This window comes from Pelophylax lessonae (genome assembly GCF_965119305.1).
Source record: "Pelophylax lessonae genome assembly, chromosome: 12".
Lineage (NCBI taxonomy): Eukaryota > Metazoa > Chordata > Amphibia > Anura > Ranidae > Pelophylax > Pelophylax lessonae.
The window spans coordinates 207,154,284-207,180,702 of NC_138779.1; the positions used below are offsets into that span (position 1 = coordinate 207,154,284).

General features: G+C 46.5%; 1 protein-coding gene across 1 annotated transcript in view; it reads left to right on the forward strand.

The window, feature by feature from the left end:
• LOC309569007 (phospholipase A2 inhibitor gamma subunit B-like) overlaps window positions 1-26,419 on the forward strand; it is a gene marked incomplete at both ends in the record, with an annotated part of 83,111 nt that overhangs the window by 5,797 nt on the left and 50,895 nt on the right. The gene's annotated exons all lie outside the window — the stretch shown is intronic.

Sequence of the window (26,419 nt, forward strand, 5' to 3'; positions counted from 1 at the left end):
GGGGAAGGGTAGCATGTAAAAAGGGGCAGTACACTCCGGCAGGAGACAAGCATCAAAAGAGGTATAATGAACTGAACATCCATGAAAGCACCCCAGTACAAAACAAAAGGGTTACAAAGTAGCCAGCGATTTCAAGTGCTCACGTTTTGAAATTCTGGCAACGATTGAAAGTGCGTCCAGGGTGCCCAAGTTGTGCGGTACTGATGGTGCGAGTCCTTGGCTTGGGCTACGATGTCCTCCATCTCCGCCACCCGCCGAACCCTGCGAAGCCATTCAGCAACCGACGGAGGTGTGGTGGACAACCAATGGCACGGCACGCACATCCGGGCTGCATTGATCAGATGTAAGGTCAGGGACTTTTTGTAGCTGGCGTAGGAAAGTGAGGTGTGGTGCAGAAGATATTGCGCCGGCGAGTAGTCCGGCGTGTACGTGGTAATACGGCAGATTAAGGCTTGAACCTCCTTCCAGAACGGTTGCAGAACGGGACAGTCCCACCATACATGTAGTAGGGTGCCTTTATGTTGCAGACACCTCCAGCACTGCGGAGAGTTGGAGGTAGAAAATTTGTGCAGAAGATCTGGAGTCCTATACCTACTGGAGTAAAGTTTATAACCAGTTTCTTGGGTCAATACGTTCAGGGAACCCTTATGCATGTGAAAAAGCACCCGAGACCAGTCTTCTTCCGAGAGGTCCACTCCCAACTCCCGAGTCCATCGCGCCCGAAGAGCCTCCGTAGGTGCGTGAGAGGAAGGGAACAGCATAGAATATAAGATCGAAACCATATGCCGGTGCGGACCAGGGGCATCACAGAGACGCTCCAAAGATGTCAGGGAACGGCCCCATTCCGATAGTTTCTGCGTGTGAGTCAGGAAGTGACGAATTTGGAGGTAGCAATAGAAAGGAATAGAGGCCTTCGGAAAACGCTGACAAAGATCCCGATATGAAAGTAGGGACCTTTCTTTTTTTAACCAACAATTAGGCCTCTTTCACATGGCCGGTTGCGTGGAGCCTGCACAAAGTCCAGCAGCAAGAATCCGCAGAATGATTGGGACATGCGAATAGCAGCGGCAGCTCAGCCTATTTAAACGAATGACAGGCTGACCGGGGCCACCACTGTTCACAAGTAGCTTCATACAGCGTGTTAACTTGTAGTTAGGGAAACAACCATTTCAAGGGACAACCCAATTCCCCTTTATCAGGTCTCAACACACAATAAAACTTGGGTGGACTTTCAGGCTGTCATTGGTTTAAATAGACTCAGTGGACCAGGGCCGATCCTAGGGTCACAGACGCCTGGGTGCAGAAATATTTCTGGCGCCCCACGTGAGCGCGGTCACCTTACTAACACCTCCCCTCTACAAATGTTTCTATGGCAACGAGTCAATGGCACAACACCTGAGGATAACGCTCAACAGCTTATCACCAGTAATTCTTAACCTTTGAGTTTACAGTTTTACTATATGTGATAATGAGTTACAATATAGAAACATCCCTTTAACCACTTAAGCCCCGGAAAATTTTACCCCCTTCCTGACCAGGGCCTATTTTGTGATTCGGCACTGCGTGACTTTAACGGACAATTGCGTGGTCATGCGACGCTGTACTCAAATGAAATTGACGTCCTTTTTTTCCCCCACAAACAGAGCTTTCTTTTGGTGGTATTTGATCACCTGTGCGATTTTTTGATCATGCGCTATAAACAAAAAAAAGAGCAACAATTTTGCAAAAATAACAATATTTTTCACATTTTTTTATATGAAATTCCCCCCCAAAAAATGTAAAAATCAAATTTTTTTTTTACATTTTAGGCCAAATTGTTTTCTGCTACATATGTTTGGTAAAAAAAAATCACAATAAGCGTATTTTGATTGGTTTGCGCAAAAGTTATTGCGTTTACTAACTAAAGGAAAGATTTTTGTCATTTTTATTGTTTTTCTTTTTTACTAGTAATGGCGGCGATCTGCAATTTTTTTTGCGGGACTGCGACATTTCGGCAGACAGATCGGACCCCTGACTGACATTTTTGGCAGCGCTCCCCCTGTGATCAGACAATGGCTGCCGGCCACCTGCAATTGTGCAGGAGCATGGCAGAACGGCCGTCTGCTTATGTAAACAAGGCAGACCGCTGTTCTGTCGCAGAGGAAGAGAGAGATCTTGAGTTTCAGCTAAGCTGAAAACACAGATATCTCTTTTCTTCTAGGAGATCCATCCCCCACACAGTTAGAAAGCACTCCCTAAGAGCAACCTTAACCCCTTGATCACCCTTGGTGTTAACCTCTTCCCGGCCAGTGTCATTTATACAGGAACAGTGCATCTTTTAGCATTGATCCCTGTATTGGTGTCACTGGTCCCCAAAAAGTGTCATTTAGTGTCAGATTTGTCTGCCGCAGTGTCGCAGTCCAGCTAAAAATCGCTGATCGCTGCCATTACTAGTAAAAACAGTTAAAAAAATAAAAAGTTCCATCGTTTGTAGACATAATAACTTTTTTGCAAACCAATCAAAATACACTTATTAGGATTTTTTACAAAAAATATGTGGCAGAATACACATTAGCCTACATTTATGAAACAATTAGATTTTTTAAATTTTTTTTATTGGGAATGTTTTATAGCAGAAAGTAAAAAAGATTTGTCGCTATTTTTATGTTTATAGCGCAAAATATAAAAACCGCAGAGGTGACCAAATACCACCAAAAGAAATCTCTATTTGTGGGAAAAAAATAAATGTATTTGGGTACAGCGTCGCACAACCTCGCAATTGTCAGTTAACTTCTTCCGGCCCTCACTATAGCCGAAAGACGGCTACAGCGCGGGCTCTAATTTCCGGGAGGCCATCTTTATACGGCCTCCCAGTGACAGGCTCCCCGCGCGCTCGCGCTCGCGCGCATCAGGGAAAATCTGTGTCGGCCGTGTCCCTTGGACACAGCCAATCACAGATCGTGGTGAATAGCCAATCACAGCGGCCATTCACCAAGTGATCGGACCGTGCAATGAGAGATGATCTCATATGTAAACATATGAGATCATCTCTCATCGCCAGCTCTCCTTCCTCACACAGAGACTGCAGTGTGAGGAAGAGGAGAGCCGATCGGCGGTAAGCTGACACAGAGGAATGTAATCAGGGCACTGATCACCAGTGCCCTGATTACACAAGAGGGGAAAAAAATGCCATAAGTGCCCACAGTGCCCTCCATCAGTGCCCCCCATCAGTGCCCACAATCAGTGCCCATAGTGCTGCCAGTCAGTGCCCATCAGTGCCTGCTCATCTAGGCACTGATGGGCACTGACTAGCAGCACTATGGGCACTGAGTGTGGGCACTGATGGTGCTGCCCATCAGTGCTCATCAGTGCCGCCCATCAGTGCCACCCGTCAGTGTCCATCAGTGCCACCCATTAGTGTCCATCAGTGCCGCCTCTCAGTGCACATCAGTGCCGCCTCTCAGTGCCCATCAGTGCCGCCCATCAGTGCCACCTCTCAGTGCTCAGCAGTGCCACCTCTCAGTGCCCAGCAGTGCCACCTATCAGTGCTCATCAGTGCCGCCTATCAGTGCCACCTACCAGTGCTCATCAGTGCGGCATATTAGTACCTCTTCATCAGTGTACCTCATCACTGCCCATAAGTGCCACCTCATCAGTGCCCATAAGTGCCACCTCATCAGTGCCCATCAGTGCAGCCTATCAGTGCCCATCAGTGCCGCCTCATCAGCGCACATCAGTGAAGGAGAAACATTTATTTATTTTCAAAATTTACTCACAGAAAATAAGAAAAACTTTTTTTTTCTTTTTTTTTGTAAGAAATAAAAAACCCAGAGGTGATTAAATACCACCAAAAGAAAGCTCTATTTGTGTGAATAAAATGATAAAAATGTCATATGGGTACAGTGTAGCATGACTGCGCAATTGTCATTCAAAGCATGAGAGCGCTGAAAGCTGAAAATTGGCCTGGGCAGGAAGGGGGTAAAAGTGCCCAGTAGGCAAGTGGTTAAAGCAACGCAGTGCTGTATCACAGAAAATGGTCTGGTGATTAAGGGAGAGCTGAAGTAGTTAAAAGGTCAGTTTTTTCAGATAATTTTGCCCATTTAAGACTTTTTTTCTGAGCATTCAGGGGATGGTAAAAACAGGCAACTCGAAGTCTAGATCACGTGCTGGAATCCCTCTACATGTGCCACAGCCGCAATGGTTTATGTTAAACCCATGTGAAATTTGGCTATTCAGGCCAATGTGGCCATGCCACAACCATAAGCCAAACACTTGGCTTGCTGTTGTGGCTTTTTAGCGCCATAAAAAAATCTGCCACTCAGCTAAAAAAAAAAAAAAGTAGGATTTAGGAGAATTATTATAAATAATTTTGCCCCCTTTAATAAATCATTGTAATGCCACCCATATTCCTGTCCTTTTAAACGGGGTGACTGACAGCTGACACTAATGCTGCACAGGTGTTAGGTTACTTTCACCCTGGTAAAAGGGCAAGAATATGGGTGGCATTACAATGACTTATTAAAGGGGGAAACATTTTTGGTAAGGAGCATAGACTGTACAGGAACAGGCGCTTCTACTACTTGGGCGAAACTGTCCCTCACCTCAGTCACTGCAGGCTGCCCAGGAACTCCGTTCAGAGCTGATCCATCCCACACCAAGACAGGAAGACCGCGGGATGAAGATTTAAGGCATGTGATGGACAGCGCTTACGTGTAAGCAGCAGGAGGCGGTGCAGCCTGCAAGATTTAGGCTGCACCGACTCCTGCTGACTCCCCAGCCAATGGGTATTTGAGGTTCTCTCATTAGTCCCTCCCTCATGACATCCCCCAGAATTGGGAGGATACATAGTAAGATACAGGATGATTGTCCGGTGTCGGCAAGTTGAAACTTTCGGCAGTACACCGGTCTTCCTGTCTTGGTGTGGGATGGATCGGCGCTCCCCTGTAATTCCTCCGCAACCTCCTCCCTCCCTCTGACCTACCAGCTCTCCATTCGCCTCCCTCCGCAGCTCTCGTAGGACGATCCCCTGTGATTCCTCCGCTGCCATAGAAACTTAAAGCGCTGCGGCGCCAGGCCCAGGGATGCAGTGGGAGGCTGAGTGCCACTTGAGCCTCAGCGCCTCCCCTTCTGCCTAAGCTTACAGCACCTGGGCGCGGTGCACCCCGTGCACCTGCCCAGGATCGGCCCTGCAGTGGACCTTCTCATGCCCCGGTCATTTCAGCCACAAGAATCCACTGATTCTTGCCACTGGAATCCATATGGGGCATGCAATTGGCCCTATGAGTTGGCCTTAAAATTATTTTGGACTATTTCGTCCGGGTTTTGGTCTGGCGCTCTTTTCTGTATTTCTATGGTTTACACAATGTTTATAAACACCGTGCCAGGCGGTCTGTTTTTATGACAGTAGGGACTTCTACAGCTTCTGTGTTTATACAGCTACATTTTTGGTCCTGAGTCTAGTTACCCTTTAAGTAGAGTTTTTCTACAGCAGTGTAGGAGTGTAGCGTTGTATAAAGTGCCGTAATACCAGCTAGCAAAGTGAATAATGCAATGGCAGACGATATAGTTACTTCTCATTAAACAAAAATTAAGAAAAATCATTGAGCACTGGTTCAATTATGTTACCCATAACTTCTCCTACATTAAAGCAGGGATGTCAAACCCAATTATATCACGGGCCGCATCACCATTATGGTTGACTTCAAAGGGCCGGTTGTATCTCTAAGACATCCCATGCCCTCTAACATCAGATGTCAAAAGCCCCCCACCATCAAAAGTTAATAGTCTCACAACCTCCGTCACATCACAATGCATCCCTCTTACCTTATGCTGCTGCTGGGAAGAAGCTGAGGGTGGAGCTGGGAAGCAGAAAGTGCATGGTTTGAAGGAGGACCAGAGGAGGCCGGGAGTCAGCTGTCAGAGTCTGCTGAATGCTGTGGCGGAGACCAGAGGGTGCCACGGCTCCACAGAGAAGCGCAGGATCTGTAGGAAGATTTCCATCATTCTGTCTGCTCCCGACTGCTGAGAGGGGGTAGGCTGGGGGGGGGGGGTAGGGGGGGGTCAGAGACTGACCTCTCTGTGGCTGGCCAGAAAAGTGAAGAAACTGGTGGAGCAGTTTTGTGGTCTTCTCTGCTGCCCACTGCTGATAAAGGGGGGGGGGGGGCGAATACAAGGGGGTTGCCGCAGCTGCAGGAGAGGTGTGAAGGCCACATAAAAAGGCCTAACTGGCCTTGTGCTTGACACGTGTGGCTTAAAGTGCTTCTAAAAGCAGAAGGTTTTGTTTTTTTTTTATTCTATGCATTAAGATAAAAAACCTTAAGTGTGCAGCAGCTTCCCCTAATACTTACCTGAGCCCGATCTCGATCCAGCCATGTTGCATGAGAGACCCATCTGTCCCCGACTCTCATTCTGCTGTCAGTGAGCCAATGAGGAGAAAAAGGGGACGGGACCGAGCCGCAGCTCCATTTCTGAATGGACACGCAGAGCATCAGGAAGCTGCTTGCTGTGGGGGCACTCGGCAGGAGGGGGAGACCAGGAGCACCGGCGAGGGACCTGAGAAGAGAAGGATCTGGGCTGTTCTGTGCAAAAACCAACTGCACAGAGGACATAAGTATAACATGTTTGTTATTTTAAAAAACTGGTGTTGGTCCACTGTGTTTTATCAAGCCCAAAGTCAGCGCAGCCCTCTAGCAGGAAATTCTAGAGCACTTCATGCTTCCCTCTGCTGACCAGCTTTATGGAGATGCTAATTTCATTTTCCAGCAGGACTTGGCACCGCCCACACTGCCAAAACTACCAATACCTGGTCACGTGATTATGGTATCACTGTGCTTGATTGGCCAGCAAACTCTCCTGACCTAAACCCCATAGAGAATCTGTGGGGTATTGTCAGGAGAAATATGAGAGATACCAGACCCAACAATGCAGATGAGCTGAAGGCCGCTATAAAAGCAACTTGGGCTTCCATAACACCTCAGCAGTGCCACAGGCTGATCGCCTCCATGTCCATCTGGCTCAACAAATAAAAAACAAAAACAGTAAAAAAAACCCAACCATACAATCCCATATACACCATATACACAATCCTATACCAGCAGTTGATCCAGAGGAAGGCAAAAAAACCCCAGCAAAGAATGGTCCAATTTGCTACAGCAGGGAGAAAAATTCCTTCCTGATCCCCCGAGAGGCAATCAGATATTCCCTGGATCAACTTTACCTATAAATATTAGTACCCATTTATATTAAGTACACCCAGGAAAGAATCCAGGACTTTTTTTAAAGCAATCTAGTGAGCTGGCCAAAACCACCTCTGGAGGGAGTCTATTCCACATTTTCACAGCTCTTACGGTGAAAAACCTTTCCGTATTTGGAGATGAAATCTGTTTTCCTCTATATGCAAAGAGTGCCCCCTTGTCCTCTGTGTTGACATTAAAGTGAATAACGCAACACCAAGTTCATTATATGGACCCCTTATGTATTTATACATGGTGATCATATCCCCCCATAATCTTCTCTTCTCAAGAGAGAATAAATTCAGTTCCTCTAATCTTTCCTCATAACTGAGCTCCTCCATGCCTCTTGTCAGTTTGGTTGCCCTTCTCTGCACTTTCTCCAGTTCCCGATATCCTTTTTGAGAACTGGAGCCCAAAACTGAACTGCATATTCCAGATGAGGTCTTACTAATGACTTGTACAGGGGCAAAATTATATGTCTCTCTCTGGAGTACATACCTCTGTTAATACAAGAAAGGACTTTGCTTTCTTTGGAAACCGCAGCTCGGCATTGCATGCTATTATTAAGCTTATGATCTACCAGAACACCCAGATCCTTCTCCGCTATGAATTCCCCCAGATCCTTCTCCGCTATGGATTCCCCCAGATCCTTCTCCGCTATGAATTCCCCCAGATCCTTCTCCGCTATGAATTCCCCCAGATCCTACTCCACTATGGGTTCCCCCAGATCCTTCTCCGCTATGGATTCCCCCAGATCCTTCTCCGCTATGGGTTCCCCCAGTTCTACCCCCCCCCCCCCCCCCTAGTATGTATGATGCATGCATATTCTTATCCCCCAAGTGCATAACTTTACATTTATCAACATTAAACCTCATTTGCCACATAGTTGCCCAATGCATTGAGGTCAGCTTGTAAGTTGGAGACATCCTGTAAAGAAGTTATTCCACTGCAAAGCTTGGTGTCCTCTGCAAAGACTGAAATTGTACTTTTAATCCCAGACCCGATATTATTTATAAAGATAATAAAAAGTAAGGGTCCCAACACTGAACCTTGGGGTACACAACTGATAACCTTACACCATTCAGAGTAAGAATCATTAACCACTACTCTCTGAATTCTATCTTTTAGCCAATTTTCTATCCATTTACAAACCAAACTTTCCAAGCCTTACACATTAGCCGTGTGTGGGGAACTGTGTCAAACGCTTTTGCAAAATCCAAGTATTCCACGTCCACAGCCACCCCTCTGTCCAAGGCTTTACTTACCTCCTCAAAAAAAAGAAATCCGGTTTGTTTGACAACTTCTTTCTTTCATGAATCCATGCTGTCTGTTGCTTAAAATATTTTCTTCCAGCAACAACTCATCTATGTGGTCTTTTAACCACTTTACCACTAGAGCATTTTGCTGTCTTACGTCTGGGCCACTTTTTGCGATTCGGCGCTGTGCAACTTTAACTGACAATTGCGCGGTCGTGCGACGCCATACCCAAACGAAATTTACGTCCTTTTTGTCCCACAAACAGAGCTTTCTTTTGGTGGTGTTTGATCACCTGTGCGATATTTACTTTTTGCGCTATAAACAAAAAAAGAGCGTTTATTTTGAAAAAATAACAATATTTTTAAAAATTTTTTATATGAAATTCCCCCCCAAAAAAATGTAAAAATCAAATTTTTTTAACATTTTTGGCCAATTTGTTTTCTGCTACCTTTGTTTGGTAGAAAAAATCATGATAAGCGTATTTTGATTGGTTTGCGCAAAAGTTATTGTGTTTACTAACTACGGGAAAGATTTCTGTCATTTTTGGTGTTTGTTTTTTTAACGAGTAAAAGCGGCGATCTGCGATTTTTTTTGCGGGACTGCAACATTGCGGCGGACAGATCGGACCCTTGACTGACATTTTTGACACTTTTGGGGGTACCAGTGACATTACTGCAGTAATCAGTGCTATAAATATGCACTGTTACTACAAAATGACACTGGCAGGGAAGGGGTTAATTTTATTGGAGAGGGAGGGGTTAATGTATGCCTGGTGCTTACTGACATGTGGGGGGGGGGAGGTTACTGTGTGACACAAGGACAGATTCAGGGTTCAGCTATGCTGAACCCTGCAATCTGACCCTGCCTGTCACTTGGGCGATCCGCCCGCTTGTGTTTACACAAGCGGGCGGATCTCCACACTAGATCCCCGACGATCGGGGAAGAGCAGAGGCGATCGCCGCTGCTCCTCCCCTGGCCCGACTCCCGCTGTGACTGAAAACAGTGGGAGCGAGCCTCCGGCGGCGCGCGAGCGCCGCCCACAAGGGGAGTGTCTGATGACGTAGTACTACGTCGTCAGACGATAACGAGCCACTTTGCCGCAGTAGTACTACGGTACTCAGCGGTAAAGTGGTTAATTAACTCTCCAGTATCTTCCCGATTATAGAAGTTAAGCTATCAGATCTATAGTTACTTGGCGAAGACGTTGATCCCTTTTTAAATATAGGCACCACATTGGCCCTACGCCAATCCAGTGGTACTATTCCAATCCTTAACAAGTCCCTAAAAAAAATGCATTGACGCAGTAATTCATGCAAAAGGAGCTCCGAGCAAGTATTAAGTGCATCCTATACTGTACATGGACAGACTTTTCAGTAAGCCGACATTTCTGTATTAAAAATCCTTTATTTTTTTTTTTTTATTGGTCTTATGTAATATTCTAATTTTTTTTTTTAAATACTGAATTTTGGGTTTTCACTAGCTGCAAGCCATAATCATTTAAATTAAAAGAAAGAAATGCTTGAAATATATCACTTTGTGTGTAACGCATCTATATAATATATACGAGTTTCACTTTTTGAATTGAATTATTGAAATAAATTAACTTTTTGGTAAAATTCTAATTTTATAAGATGCACCTGTATAGTGATGAAAAAAGTGAAATATATGTTGTAACAGTGCTAGGTCCTGCCATGGTGTGATTGTAGAGAAAAGAAACACAGGATTCACATCAAAGCAGAGTGTGAAGCTAGTACAGAGCATTATTTTTGAATGGTATTTCAGTTTTATCTGGGTTTTGTAAGCTTGGATTTGGGCCTGGAGCTTGAAGCCTCTAAAGTGCTTTGGGTGGGAAGGAGCCTTCAACCCTGTGTCCAGGTCTTGCTGGAGACCTTGAGGCCGTACGAGTGCACAGGTGAGCGCGGCCTGACTATAGCTCAGGGCTCCAATTTGGAGACAGACTCCATGTTTGAAGATAGAGATGTTCTCCAACCAGGAGATGTGATCTACTTAAAAGATGGGAAAGTTGGGGCAGCTAATGCCTCGTTTCCACTGAGCGGATCGGTTCAGTTCAGTACGGTACGCTATTTTGAGTGTTTCCCATAGGCGTGCGCACAGGGTGTGCCGGGTGTGCCTGGGCACACCCTAATCACCTAGGGCACATTAGCATTATCGCTCTGTTTGCCAGTGAGGAGATGGGAAAGATCTCCCTCGGACCTGCTCTGCCATAAGAGAAGTGCCACACACTTCTATTTCACTTTGCCAGCAGGGAGAGTAATGTACCGGGGCCATATACATGTAGGCAAACACATGCATGTGTATTTAAACTTTGGGGAGCACACCCTAATGCAATAGGCTGCGCACACCTATGGTGTTTCCATTATGAAAGTGGCCCATACAACCGAACCAAACTGCACCATTCCTGGTCCTCCTTCAGATGTAGGGCCATAGGAAATGGTACGGTACGGTTAGGGCGGAGCTACTGGCGTCACGCGATAAATTCCACTGATTGGTGGACAGAAAAACGTCAATGCTCACATCAAACAAAAGCACAAAACAAACACCACGTGGTGTGAACCCTGCATGGCCCCTGGTGGTCCCACTTGCTCACCTGAATAGGCCGGACCATTCTAACCCTTCCAAACTGTACCGACCCGAACCGTTCCGCTCAGTGGAAATGAGGCATTAGCGGCTTGACAGAAGACTGAGGCAACACGGCTGAGGCAACTAGCGAGTCCAGGGGACTGGAGAGGGATCTGTAAGTCTTGGAGGAGTGAGAGAACATCTTGGGCACCCCTCATTATTTTTCCCAATTTGACATGGTCTCTTTTTACCTATAGGTCTGAATGACTGAATTAGTGTAGAAATGATACTGTAATGAAAGCTGACACTGTATATGTATGTATAAAAACAATTAAAGTTATGCTTGAAAGCTGAACTCCAGGCAAATGGCTAAATGCACCAACAAAATAAATACTGTATATACAAAACATTTGTATTTCTGTTCATCCAGTCCTGAGATTTACACAGCTCTGCCAAACAGAACACCCCTGTCTGAATAGACAGACCTGTTTTTTACACTCCCAACCACCCCCGGCCTGTAAATAGACAGAGAAAGGAGACACAACACATCACCCTACCCTCTCCTTCTGTCAACATGCTCCTTTACTGCAGCACAACTGACTGGCTCCTTGTGCTGCTTCTCCCTCCCTAAATCTGAGCTCTGCTCTCCAGCAACTGCAAGAAACGGATCCCAAGTCAGATCCAAGTACCTACACTGCTTGTATTTAAAATGATACATTTATTGATGTATTATTCATTGCAGATCTACATTTCTTTGAGTTTTTTTTTTTTTTTTACATATCTGCTTGGAGTTCAGCTTTAATAAGAGTTTTCCACTTTACCAACAAATGTAATATGTCTTTAGTTGACGGATCGGAAAATTTTTATTCCACTGAACGTGCCTGTTTGCAACGAGACCAGTGTAATTTTGTTGGGAGTTTCACTGGTGAGCAGAAAAAAACAAGGATAACCATCAACTGTTGTAGCAATGACTACTGTACTCCTCAAATGCCCAGTGGTAAGTTTTATTTATTATATTCAGAAATATGTTTGCCAAGTATCCTGCACACAGCAGAATATATATATATATATATATATATATATATACACATACACAGTGCCTTGCGAAAGTATTCGGCCCCCCTTGAACTTTTCGACCTTTTGCCACATTTCAGGCTTCAAACATAAAGATATAAAGCTGTAAATTTTTGTGAAGAATCAACAACAAGTGGGACACAATCATGAAGTGGAACGAAATTTATTGGATATTTCAAACTTTGTTAACAAATAAAAAACTGAAAAATTGGGCGTGCAAAATTATTCAGCCCCCTTAAGTTAATACTTTGTAGCGCCACCTTTTGCTGCGATTACAGCTGTAAGTCGCTTGGGGTATGTCTCTATCAGTTTTGCACATTGAGAGACTGAAATTTTTGCCCATTCCTCCTTGCAAAACAGCTCGAGCTCAGTGAGGTTGGATGGAGAGCGTTTGTGAACAGCAGTTTTCAGTTCTTTCCACAGATTCTCGATTGGATTCAGGTCTGGACTTTGACTTGGCCATTCTAACACCTGGATATGTTTATTTGTGAACCATTCCATTGTAGATTTTGCTTTATGTTTTGGATCATTGTCTTGTTGGAAGACAAATCTTCGTCCCAGTCTCAGGTCTTTTGCAGACTCCCATCAGGTTTTCTTCCAGAATGGTCCTGTATTTGGCTCCATCCATCTTCCCATCAATTTTAACCATCTTCCCTGTCCCTGCTGAAGAAAAGCAGGCCCAAACCATGATGCTGCCACCACCATGTTTGACAGTGGGGATGGTGTGTTCAGGGCAGTGGCGTACCAATGGGGGGGGCGGGGGTGCGGCCCGCCCCGGGTGCCACTCACTGGGGGGTGTCAGTCGGTGTCCTGCCTGGTGTGTTCAGAGTCAGACAGATCCCGCTGTGTGAAGGCAGCTGCAGTGGCTGGCAGCTCCTTCAGTCCGTGCTGCTAGTGGGGGGCGGAGTCACGGCGGGAATAAGGGGGCGGAGCCGCGGCGGGAATAAGGGGGCGGAGCCTCGGCGGGAAGAAGGTGAGTGCCCATTGCAAAAGTGTGTGCTGGATAGGAGGGGGATGGGGCTGCTGCATATAGAGGAATTCATCTTTCTCTATTCTTCCTGCAGCTTCCTGCTGAATAACTGATTGTGCTCCTCTCCCTCCTGCAGGAAGAATAGGGAAAGATCAATTCATCTATATGCAGCTGCCCCATCCTCCTCCTATACAACTTCCTTTGCTGGCCCCCCAAAGTTCTTAACCTTCTCCAGTGCTCCTAATCCCTCCCTCAGTGCTTTTAGCCCCTCTCCCCCCAGTGCACTAGACCCCCCCCCTGTTCTTTAGCCCCCCCCATGCTCTTCAACTCCCCACAGTGCTTTCTCCCTCCCCCCAAGTACTCCCTGTCCCCCCAGTGCTCTCCACCCCCCTGATTTTCCTTGCCCACCCCCCTAAGTGCTCCCTGTCCCCCCAGTGCTCTCCACCCCCCTGATTTTCCCTGCTCGCCCCCCAAGTACTCCCTGTCCCCCCAGTGCTCTCCACCCCCCTGATTTTCCTTGCCCACCCCCCTAAGTGCTCCCTGTCCCCCCAGTGCTCTCCACCCCCCTGATTTTCCCTGCTCGCCTCCCAAGTACTCCCTGTCCCCCCAGTGCTCTCCACCTCCCTGATTTTCCTTGCCCACCCCCCTAAGTACTCCCTGTCCCCCCAGTGCTCTCCACCCCCCTGATTTTCCCTGCTCGCCTCCCAAGTACTCCCTGTCCCCCCAGTGCTCTCCACCCCCCTGATTTTCCCTGCTCGCCTCCCAAGTACTCCCTGTCCCCCCAGTGCTCTCCACCTCCCTGATTTTCCTTGCCCACCCCCCTAAGTACTCCCTGTCCCCCCAGTGCTCTCCACCCCCCTGATTTTCCTTGCCCACCCCCCTAAGTACTCCCTGGCCCCCCAGTGCTCTCCACCCCCCTGATTTTCCTTGCCCACCCCCCTAAGTGCTCCCTGTCCCCCCCAGTGCAATCCACCCCCTGCACCTTCCAACCCCCCTACAATGCTTTCCAAACCCTCTAATTCTCTCCAGTTCCCCCCCCCCCCCACCGTGCCCTTCAGCACCTCCAGTGCTCTCTGCTTCGTCTGTGCTCTCCGGCCCCCCTAGTGCTCTTCTATCTTCTATCATGTCCTCAGTCTCTGAGCATCTCCTGTATCACGTCTGTAGTCTCTGACCATCTCCTGTATCATGTCCTCGGTCTCTGACCATCTCCTGTATCAAGTCTGCAGTCTCTGACCATCTCCTGTATCATGTCTGCAGTCTCTGACCATCTCCTGTATCATGTCTGCAGTCTCTGACCATCTCCTGTATCATGTCTGTTGTCTCTGACCATCTACTGTATCATGTCCTCAGTCTCTGACCATCTCCTGTATCATGTCCTCAGTCTCTGACCATCTCCTGTATCATGTCTGCAGTCTCTGACCATCTCCTGTATCACGTCTGCAGTCTCTGACCATCTCCTGTATCATGTCTGTAGTCTCTGACCATCTACTGTATCATGTCCTCAGTCTCTGACCATCTCCTGTATCATGTCCTCAGTCTCTGACCATCTCCTGTATCATGTCTGCAGTCTCTGACCATCTCCTGTATCATGTCTGCAGTATCTGACCATCTCCTGTATCATGTCTGCAGTCTCTGGCCATCTGCTGTATCACGTCTGCAGTCTCTGACCATCTCCTGTATCACGTCTGCAGTCTCTGACCATCTCCTGTATCATGTCTGCAGTCTCTGACCATCTCCTGTATCATGTCTGCAGTCTCTGGCCATCTTCTGTATCACGTCTGCAGTCTCTGACCATCTCCTGTATCACGTCTGCAGTCTCTGACCATCTCCTGTATCACGTCTGCAGTCTCTGACCATCTCCTGTATCATGTCTGCAGTCTCTGACCATCTCCTGTATCATGTCCTCAGTCTCTGACCATCTACTGTATCCTGTCTGCAGTCTCTGAGCATCTCCTGTATCCTGTCTGCAGTCTCTGAGCATCTCCTGTATCATGTCTGTAGTCTCTGACCATCTCCTGTATCATGTCTGTAGTCTCTGAATATCTCCTTTAGCAAGTCTCCAATCTCTTACTCAAACTTAAACACATTGCTAAAAGTATTAGCTATCTATCTATGCTGAAGGTAGGACTGTGCAGGGGAGGCAGAGAGTGCAAAAGGGGGAACTGTGATTAGAGAGACGGAGGGCAGACTGCAAGGGGCACTGTGATGGGGGGCTGTGAAATTTGTGCAAAAAATATTCTTGAAAACATTACATTTTTTTGTGGGTGTTTTTACATTTTAAAGTCGGGGGGGGTGCCAGATATAGGATCCGCCCCGGGTGCCAAATGCTCTAGGTACGCCACTGGTTCAGGGTGATGAGCTGTGTTGCTTTTACGCCAAACATAACATTTTGCATTGCTTCCAAAAAGTTTGATTTTGGTTTCATCTGACCAGAGCACCTTCTTCCACATGTTTGGTGTCTCCCAGGGGGCTTGTGGCAAACTTTAAACAACACTTTTTATGGATATCTTTAAGAAATGGCTTTCTTCTTGCCACTCTTCCATAAAGGCCAGATTTGTGCAGTATACGACTGATTGTTGTCCTATGGACAGAGTCTCCCACCTCAGCTGTAGATCTCTGCAGTTCATCCAGAGTGATCATGGGCCTCTTGGCTGCATCTCTGATCAGTCTTCTCCTTGTATGAGCTGAAAGTTTAGAGGGACGGCCAGGTCTTCCTAGATTTGCAGTGGTCTGATACTCCTTCCATTTCAATATTATCGCTTGCACAGTGCTCCATGGGATGTTTAAAGCTTGGAAAATCTTTTTGTATCCAAATACGGCTTTAAACTTCTCCACAACAGTATCTCAGACCTGCCTGGTGTGTTCCTTGTTCTTCATGATGCTCTCTGCGCTTTAAACGGACCTCTGAGACTATCACAGTGCAGGTGCATTTATACGGAGACTTGATTACACACAGGGGGATTCTATTTATCATCATTAGTCATTTAGGTCAACATTGGATCATTCAGAGATCCTCACTGAACTTCTGGACAGAGTTTGATGCGCTGAAAGTAAAGGGGCTGAATAATTTTGCACGCTCAATTTTTCAGTTTTTTATTTGTTAAAAAAGTTTGAAATATCCAATAAATTTCGTTCCACTTCATAATTGTGTCCCACTTGTTGTTGATTCTTCACAAAAAATTACAGTTTTATATCTTTATGTTTGAAGCCTAAAATGTGGCAAAAGGTCGCAAAGTTCAAGGGGGCCGAATACTTTCGCAAGACAATGTATTGTTCACAAATCTGTGTTAGTGAGCGCTTCTCATTTGCCAAAATAATCCATCCACCTCACAGGTATGGTATATCAAAATGCTGATTAGACAGCATGATTATTGCACAGGTGTGCCTTAGGCTGGCCACTATAAAAGGCCACTCTAAAATGTGCAGTTTTATCGCACAGCACAATGCCACAGATGTTGCAAGTTTTGAGCGTGCAATTGGCATGCTGACTGCAGGAATGTCCACCAGAACTGTTGCCCGTGAATTGAACGTTCATTTCCCTACCATAAGCCGTCTCCAAAGGCATTTCAGAGAATTTGGCAGTACATCCAACCGGCCTCACAACCGCAGACCACGTGTAACCACACCAGCCCAGGACCTCCACATCCAGCATCTTCACCTCCAAGATCATCTGAGACCAGACACCCGGACAGCTGCTGGAACAATCGGTTTGCATAACCGAAGAATTTCTGCACAAACTGTCAAAAACCGTCTCAGGGAAGCTCCTCTGCATGCTCGTCATCCTCACTGGGGTCTCGATCTGACTTCAGTTCATCGTCGTAACCGTCTTGAGTGGGCAAATTCTCACATTCAATGGCGTCTGGCAGTTTGGAGAGGTGTTCCCTTCACAGATGAATCACGGGTTTCTTAGATCTTTGAGTTCAGCTCATGAAAAATGGGGGCAAAAAAAAGTGTTGTGTTTATAATTTTGTTCAGTATATGTCAGGTTGCTTACCAAAGTTACCAAACAACAGAAAAACTTCTGTGTAGTTTTGAATTCGAGAAATACTTTCTGTGTTATTATGATGTTATGCCGAGTAAATGGATACCTAACATGTTACGCTTTAAAATTGTGCACACTCGTGGAATGGGGACAAACTACAGTACTTAAAAATCTCCATAGGCGACGCTTTAAAAATGTTTAACGGTTACCTGTTTAGAGTTAGAGAGAAGGTCTTGTGCTAGAATTATTTATTTTCCTCTAAGGATTGCAGCGATACCTCACATGTGTGGTCTGAATACTTTAAGCCAACCTTTTGACTAGCAGGCACAGCTTATGTATGCCTTTGCTTTGGCAAGCCAGCACGGAGGTATGGGCACTTTAACCACTTTAAGACCGCAAAGATTTTCTGGGGACGGGGCCAGCCGGGCCTGTGCAGGCGCATTGATTCCTGGGAGCGATGACGTTCAGCTCCCAGGAGTCAACGCAAGAAGGAAGTGACGGCGGCGGCCGTGTCTGCAGAGGGAGGAAGAGGAAGTAAGGTAAGTATATTTTCTTTAAAAACAAGGTAAGTGAATAAAAAAAATAAAAAAAAAAAAATAATTACCGTATATACTCGAGTATAAGCCGAGTTTTTCAGCACATTTTTTTGTGCTGAAAACGTCCCCCTCAGCTTATACTCGAGTCAAGGAAAAAAATGTCCTCTCCGACGGGTTTAAGGTTTAAAAATGGCGCCGCCCGTCGCATACATGTTACCGCGCACGCGCCGCCGCCGCTCGTGTAATTTCGGCTATTCCCGGCGCCGCTCGGGAGAGGCCGGGAATAGCCGAAAGTATACAAGCGGCGGCGGCGCGTGCGCAATGACGTGTCGGCGCCGGGCGGCACCATTTTTAAAATGAAGGCGCCTCTGGAACAGGTAAGCGAAACAGCTTCACTACCTGCCATGGGCTGCAGGCACACTACGAGGGATGCAGTGCTGCGGGCATGGTCCACCTGTACCATGCCCACAGCACTGCATCTTCTGTAGTATGCCCACAACCCCGGATCCTCTAGTACCATGCCAGTACCCTGCAATCTCCTGCACCATGCCAGTACCCTGCAATCTCCTGCACCATGCCAGTACCCTGCAATCTCCTGCACCATGCCAGTACCCTGCAATCTCCTGCACCATGCCAGTACCCTGCAATCTCCTGCACCATGCCAGTACCCTGCATTCTCCTGCACCATGCCAGTACCCTGCAATCTCCTGCACCATGCCAGTACCCTGCATTCTCCTGCACCATGCCAGTACCCTGCATTCTCCTGCACCATGCCAGTACCCTGCATTCTCCTGTACCATGCCAGTACCCTGCATTCTCCTGTACCATGCCAGTACCCTGCATTCTCCTGTACCATGCCAGTACCCTGCATTCTCCTGTACCATGCCAGTACCCTGCATTCTCCTGTACCATGCCAGTACCCTGCATTCTCCTGCACCATGCCAGTCACCCTGCATTCTCCTGCACCATGCCCACCGCCCTGCATTCTCACCCTAGGCTTATACTCGAGTCAATGATTTTTCCCATCTTTTTGTGGTAAAACTAGGGGTCTCGGCTTATACTAGGGTCGGCTTATACTCGAGTATATACGGTATCCAATTGTTTTACAGGTAATTAACCACTTAAAGCGGAGTTCCACCCTGGGAATAAATTTTTTAATAAAAATACCCCCGGGATAGTCAGGGCTAGTGCATTCCACAATGGATAGCCTCTGATCTGTCCCGGGTTGCACTTACCTTTTAGGAGAAATACTTACCTTGAAAAAGTATTGTCCAGCGCTGCCATCTCAGGTGTTGGCAGCTTATAGCCAGCGCGATCCTCTTCGGCGTCCTCTTCCGTCTTCTTCGGTCCCACGATGCACTGCACCGGCCCCGCCGTCACTTCCGGTGCGCGCGCGTCATCCCTCCACAGCTTCTGTTTAGAAGGGAATGACGCGCACGCACCGGAACTGACGTCCGGGCCGGTGCAGGCGCAATGATTCCTGGGAGCGATGACGTTCAGCTCCCAGGAATCATTGCAAATCCAGGAAGTGGCCGCAGAGGGAGGAAGAAGGAAGTAAGGTAAGTATATTTACTTCTTTACGAGGTAAGTAAAAAAAAAAAAAAAATATGCGATTATCCGTTTGTTTTTCAGGAGACCCGGAGCGAGAAGATGGAGGTAAGTATAAATTTAGGGTGGAACTCCACTTTAAGTCCCAGCCCTATTTCAGACACTTTTTGTTTACAAGTTAAAACCAGTATTTTTTCACGCCGAGTAAATAGATACTCAAAATGTTACGGTTTAAAATTGCGCCCCCCCCATGGGATGGCGACAAACTACGGTCAATTGAGATCTCAATAGGCGACGCTAAAATTTTTTTTAACGGTTACCAGTTTAGAGTTAGAGTGTAGCTCTTTTTTTTAAATGATTGCCCACGCTCTGGTGATCGCGGCGATACCTCACATGTGTGGTTTGAACAGCGAGTTCATTTGCGGCTCGACTTCCGTATACGTTTTTTTTTGTGCGTGAGCTAACGGTGACGGGGGCGGCTACATTTTTTTTTTTTTCCTATTTATTATTTTTTTTTTACTTTATTACAGGTTTTAAAAAAAAAAAAAAATCTGATCACTTTTATTGCTGTCACAAACAATGTAAACATCCCTTGTGACAGCAATATGCAGTGACAGGTACTCTTTATGGAGGGATCGAGGGTCTAAAAGACCCCAAACCCCTCCACTACACTTCCATGTATGCAAAACGCCAAAAAACAGTGTTTTTGCATACAGCCGTTTTTTAAATTTGCCGCCTTTTGCAGCACCGTAACCCGGAAGTGACGTCATGGAAGCCGCCTCCGGGTTACGTCATCGGAGACCCGATCGAAACCGTTTCCCGCATTGATCGGGACTCCATCCAGCCGGCGGACGTGCCGGCTGGGTGCTAGGGGCTCCCGGTGGGACGGGAAGCCCGAGCAAAGCCACGGAAGGTGGCGGGAGGGGGGGCGTCCCCTCCCGCTCACCCGGGTAACGATCGAGCGCCCCCCGAGCCGCATCGGTCATTACCGACAGAAAGCCAACCGTCAGCTCTAAACCACGGTACCGGGATGATGTTTCTAGCGAGAGGCATCATCCCGGTATAACCCCTCAAAGTCTGCCGACGTACGGGTACGTCACTTTGCGGTAGGTGGTTAAAAGCAAGCGGACAGGAAAAAAAAAAAAATCAGGGTGGAACTACGCGTTAATGACCAGGCCCTATATTGCGATTCAGCACTGCGTTATTTTAACGGACAATTGCGCTGTCGTGCGACACTGTACCCAAAAAAAATTGATGTCCTTTTTTTCATACAAATAGAGCTTTCTTTTGGTGGTATTTGATCACCTGTGCGATTTTTATTTTTTGTGCTATAAACAAAAAAAGAGCGACAATTTTGAAAAAAAAAAACAATATTTTTTCACATTCTGCTATATGACATTCTCAAAAAAAAAACTATTTAAAAATCAAGATTTTTTAACATTTTAGGCCAATTTGTTTTCTGCTACATATTTTTGGTAAAAAAAAAGTGCAATAAGCGTATTTTGATTGGTTTGGGCAAAAGTTATTGCGTCTACTAACTATGGGAAAGATTTTTGTCATTTTTAGTTTTTTTTTTTTTTTTACTAGTAATGGCGGCAATCTGCGATTTTTTGTGGGACTGCAACTATTGCGGCGGACAGATTGGACCCCTAACTGACATTTTTGACACTTTTGAGGGGGACCATTGACATTACTACAGTAATCAGTGCTATACATATGCACTGTTACTTTAACCACTTAAGCCCCGGAAGATTTTACCCCCATTCCGACCAGGGGGTATTTTGCGATTCGGCACTGCGTGACTTTAGCGGACAATTGCGCGGTCGTGCACCTAAACAAATTTGGCGTCCTTTTTTTCCCACAAACAGAGCTTTCTTTTGGTGGTATTTGATCACCTGTGCGATTTTTTGATCACGCGCTATAAACAAAAAAAGAGCGTCAATTTTGCAAAAATAGCAATATTTTTCACATTTTTTTATATGAAATTTCCTCAAAAAAAATGTAAAAATCAAAATTTTTTAACATTTTCAGCCAATTAGTTTTATGCTACCTTTGTTTGGTAAAAAAAAATCGCAAAAAGCGTATTTTGATTGGTTTGCGCAAAAGTTATCGCGTTTACTAACAAAGGGAAAGATTTTTGTCATTTTTGTTGTTTTTTTTTTTAACGAGTAATGGCGGCGATCTGCGATTTTTTTTGCGGTACTGCAACATTGTGGCGGACAGATCGGACCCTTGACTGACATTTTTGACACTTTTGGGGTTACCAGTGACATTTCTACAATAATCAGTGCTATACATATGCACTGTTACTGTAAAAATACACTGGCAGTGAAGGGGTTAACTTTATTTGGGAGGGAGGGGCTGTGTGTATCCCTAGGGGCGTGCTTTCTACTGTGATTGGCTGTGGCTTGAGCTGTAAGGACACTGATCAACGGATCTACATACTAGATCCGTGTGATCAGTGTCTTTACAGCGAGGAGAATGACAGGTGGCTTGTTTACACAAGCTGCCTGACATTCTCCCTCTCCCCCGCCGATCGCCGAGTGACCGGCGGACATCGGGTCCGCTGGTCACACGCGCGGGGGGGTCCGTGACCACTCGGGAGCGGGAGCGCGCCTCCGGCGGCGCACGCTCGCTCCCTAGACCCTCACAAGCTAGTGACGTAGCCCTACGTCACTTTGCCTGTGAGGGGCTGACTGCCGACGTAGATCGGCGTTAGGCAGTCGGCAAGTGGTTAATAATGACACTGGCAGGGAAGGGGTTAACACTGTGGGTGATTGGGGGGGTTAAATGTGTACCTAGGGGAGTGATTCGAACTGTGGGAGAGGGGCTTGTGAAATGACCATAGAGACATGTGATCCTATATAGAAGGATCATAGGAGCTCTGTGATCATTCCAGAGAGAAGAACGTTCGGCTGTGTTTACAACAGCTGACCGTCCTTCTCTCTCTCAGCGGGGAACGATCGTTGGGTGTGAGGCGCCAATCAGAGCCACCTGCCCGCTGCATTGGCTTCCCCGCGCGTTCACCCCCTAGACTCCCGAGAGCGAGCGATGTACAGCTACGGCGATTCGCCTGGGAGCGGCTGCCTGCCGCCGTTTATATATAGTATAGTATTCTGTCCAGTTCTGGTCGCCAGTCCTCAGGAGGGATGTGTTGGAGCTGGAGAGATTCCAGAGAAGGGCAACTAAACTAATTAGAGGATTGGAGGACCTTAATTATGAAGAGCGTCTGCAATCGCTTGATTTATTCTCCCTGGAGAAGAGACGCCTGAGAGGGGACATGATAGCAATTTACAAATACCTCAATGGTGATCTCGGCATAGAAAAAAAGCTATTCAGTCGAAGGAATTGCATGAGGACTCGAGGGCATACAATGCGATTAGAGGAGAAGCGTTTTAACCTCAGGCAACGTGGGGGGTTCTTTACTGTTAGGGCTACAAGATTGTGGAATTCTCTACCACAAGAGGTGGTTTCTGCGGGAAGTATGGTGGCTTTCAAAAGACTCTTAGACGTACATCTCAAGGATCAGAACATTCAGGGGTATGAGAGATGATTACAGTCACACACACCTACACAGGTTGAACTGGATGGACTATTGTCTTTATTCAACCTCACCTACTATGTAACTATGTAATATGGCGGGCGGTCAGCAACAGGTTAAAATGTTTTATTTTTTTACACTGTCCCTTAAAAAAAAAAAATTCTGATTACTTTTATTGCTGTCACAAGGAATGTAAACATCCCTTGTGTAAGTTTGCCACCTCATCCCTTTAATCCAGGACACATATTAATTACACAGGTTCTGTGACTGATAAGGTGGTAATTAAATGCATTTAGTGCCTATGTGCATTGTATCAGCCTCAGAACCTGTGTAATTAATATGTGTCCTGGTCCTGGATTAAAGGGATGAGGTGGCAACCCTACCCTTGTGACAGTAATAGGCAGTGACAGGTACTCTTTATGGAGGGATCTGGGGTCTAAAAAAAAACCCCAAACCCCTCCTCCGCACTTAAAAGTATTCAAAACGCCAAGATCTGTGTTTTTGAATACTTTTAATTTTTAAAAACTGGCGCCCTTGGTTGCTGAGTAAACCGGAAGTAATGTTGTGAAGTCGCCTCCGGGTTTCTACATCTAAGACCCGATCAAAGCTGATTCTGGCTTTGTTTCGGGTCCCTGGCCAGCTGGCCACAGATTTCAGGAAAGAAAAATCACTGAAATCCCCCCTGCATAGCCATTGTGTTCTCTTGGTGGGGTGGGGGGTGTCCCCGCTGGGGGAACACACTGATTATTGCTAACGGCCCTAACAGCCGCAAGCAATATTCACATGTAGAATCCGACAGGCTGGTTATACCCAACTTGATCAGTCGATCAACTTTGGTACATTCAGCCTGCCCATACATGGTTCGAACCCCGGCTGGTCCCTGCCGACTTGGCTGGCCTAACTTTGTGAAGGTTAACAAAATGTGCTATTTAAAGTGGTAGTATACCGCTTTTTTTGCGACTTTTAACTACAGGCTAGCCTATAATAAGGCTTACCTGTAGGTACAATTAATATCTCCTAAACCTGCACGGTTTAGGAGATATTTGCACTGCATGCAGCTGCTCACGCAAGCGGTGCATGCGCTCTGAAGGTCCGGCGGACCTTCAGCGTTCCTTGCCGGGAAGTGCCGGAAAATGATGTCATCACGGCTCCGGCCGCGCCGGAGCCGCCGAACCCGGAAGAGACGCCGAGGGATCATGTCAGCTCCCACAGCGGTGTCCTGGGGTCCGTGTCGGGGCTTCGTTCTAAGGTAAGTATTTTAGCTCATTATGCCTTTATCTTGCAGGGTTTTTTTTTGTATACTACCGCTTTAACTGATTATCGTATTCATTTTTCTTCTCCAGTAGATGAAACAAATAAACCTACACTCAATGGTTTTGTGTGCCCTGCATGTTATGATTATAACAAAACCACCTGTAACAAGGCACAATATATGAACTGCAGAGGCGATGAGTCTAGATGTGCAAATGAAACAGCCAATGGTAAGCAACACTCAAGACTAATGTACATAACAAACATAAGACTTAAGTCCATGTACAGTATCTCACAAAAGTAAGTACACCCCTCACATTTTTGTAAATATTTTATTCTATCTTTTCATGTGACAACACTGAAGAAATGACACTTTGCTACAATGTAAAGTAGTGAGTGTACAGCTTGTATAACAGTGTAAATTTGCTGTCCCCTCAAAATAACTCAACACACAGCCATTAATGTCTAAACCGCTGGCAACAAAAGTGAGTACACCCCTAAGTTAAAATGTCAAAATTGGCCCAATTAGCCATTTTCCCTCCCCGGTGTCCAGGGGCGGACTGAGCGGTCGGGCACTTCGGACCTGGTCCGAGGGCCCAGCTGAGAAGGGGGGCCCGCTGCCCCGCTGCCCAGGACATAATTCATTCACCCGATGTTGTCTCAGACTCAGAGACCACATCGGGCTATCAGGGCTCGGCGCTACGTAGGTGGGAAGAGGGGCCCTGTGCTTGGTTTCCATGGTGTCTTTGAGCGGCAGCGTGTCGATATGACGTCGACGTGCGCCGTCGCCACAAGTATGTAATGAAGTTGAGCTGGTGGTCTAATGAGATGTTATGTTACAGCTAGTGTACAATCCTCCCATGGAAGCAAAGCCAGACCTATGGGCAGTGTACAAGTATGGGCAGTGTACAATCCTATGGGCAGGCAGTGTACTAGTAGTGTACAATCCTATGGGCAATGTTATTGTACACTGCCCATAGGATTGTACACTGTCCAAGGGATTGTACACTGACTGCCCATAGGATTGTACACTGTCAAAGGGATTGTACACTGACTGCCCATTGGATTGTACACTGTCCATAGGATTGTACACTGACTGCCCATAGGATTGTACACTGTCTGCCCATAGGATTGTACACTGCCAGTGTACAATCCTATGGGCAGTGTACAATCCTATGGGCAGGCAGTGTACAATCCTATGGGCAGTGTGATTGTACACTGCCTGTCTGCCCATAGGATTGTACACTGACTGCCCATAGGATTGTACACTGACTGCCCATAGGATTGTACACTGTCTGCCCATAGGATTGTACACTGTCTGCCCATAGGATTGTACACTGCCCATAGGATTGTACACTGCCCATAGGATTGTGCACTGTCTGCCCATAGGATTGTACATTGTCCATAGGATTGTACACTGCCCATAGGAATGCACACTGACTGCCCATAGGATTGTACACTGTCTGCCCATAGGATTGTACACTGCCCATAGGATTGTACACTGCCCATAGGATTGTGCACTGTCTGCCCATAGGATTGTACATTGTCCATAGGATTGTACACTGCCCATAGGATTGTACACTGTCTGCCCATAGGATTGTACACTGTCTGCCCATAGGATTGTACACTGACTGCCCATAGGATTTTACACTGCCCATAGGATTGTACACTGACTGCCCATATGATTTTACACTGCCCATAGGATTGCACACTGACTGCCCATAGGATTGTACACTGTCTGTCCATAGGATTGTACACTGCCCATAGGATTGTACACTGTCTGTCCATAGGATTGTACACTGCCCATAGGATTGTACACTGTCTGCCCATAGGATTGTACACTGTCTGTCCATAGGATTGTACACTGCCCATAGGATTGTACACTGTCTGCCCATAGGATTGTACACTGCCTATAGGATTGTACACTGTCTGCCCATAGGATTGTACACTGTCCATAGGATTGTACATGGCCCATAGCATTGTACACTGTCTGCCCATAGGATTGTACACTGACTGCCCATAGGATTTTACACTGCCCATAGGATTGTACACTGACTGCCCATATGATTTTACACTGCCCATAGGATTGCACACTGACTGCCCATAGGATTGTACACTGTCTGTCCATAGGATTGTACACTGTCTGTCCATAGGATTTTACACTGCTCATAGGATTGCACACTGACTGCCCATAGGATTGTACACTGTCTGTCCATAGGATTGTACACTGCCCATAGGATTGTACACTGCCCATAGGATTGTGCACTGTCTGCCCATAGGATTGTACATTGTCCATAGGATTGTACACTGCCCATAGGATTGTACACTGTCTGCCCATAGGATTGTACACTGCCTATAGGATTGTACACTGTCTGCCCATAGGATTGTACACTGACTGCCCATAGGATTTTACACTGACTGCCCATAGGATTGTACGCTGTCTGCCCATAGGATTGTACACTGTCACTG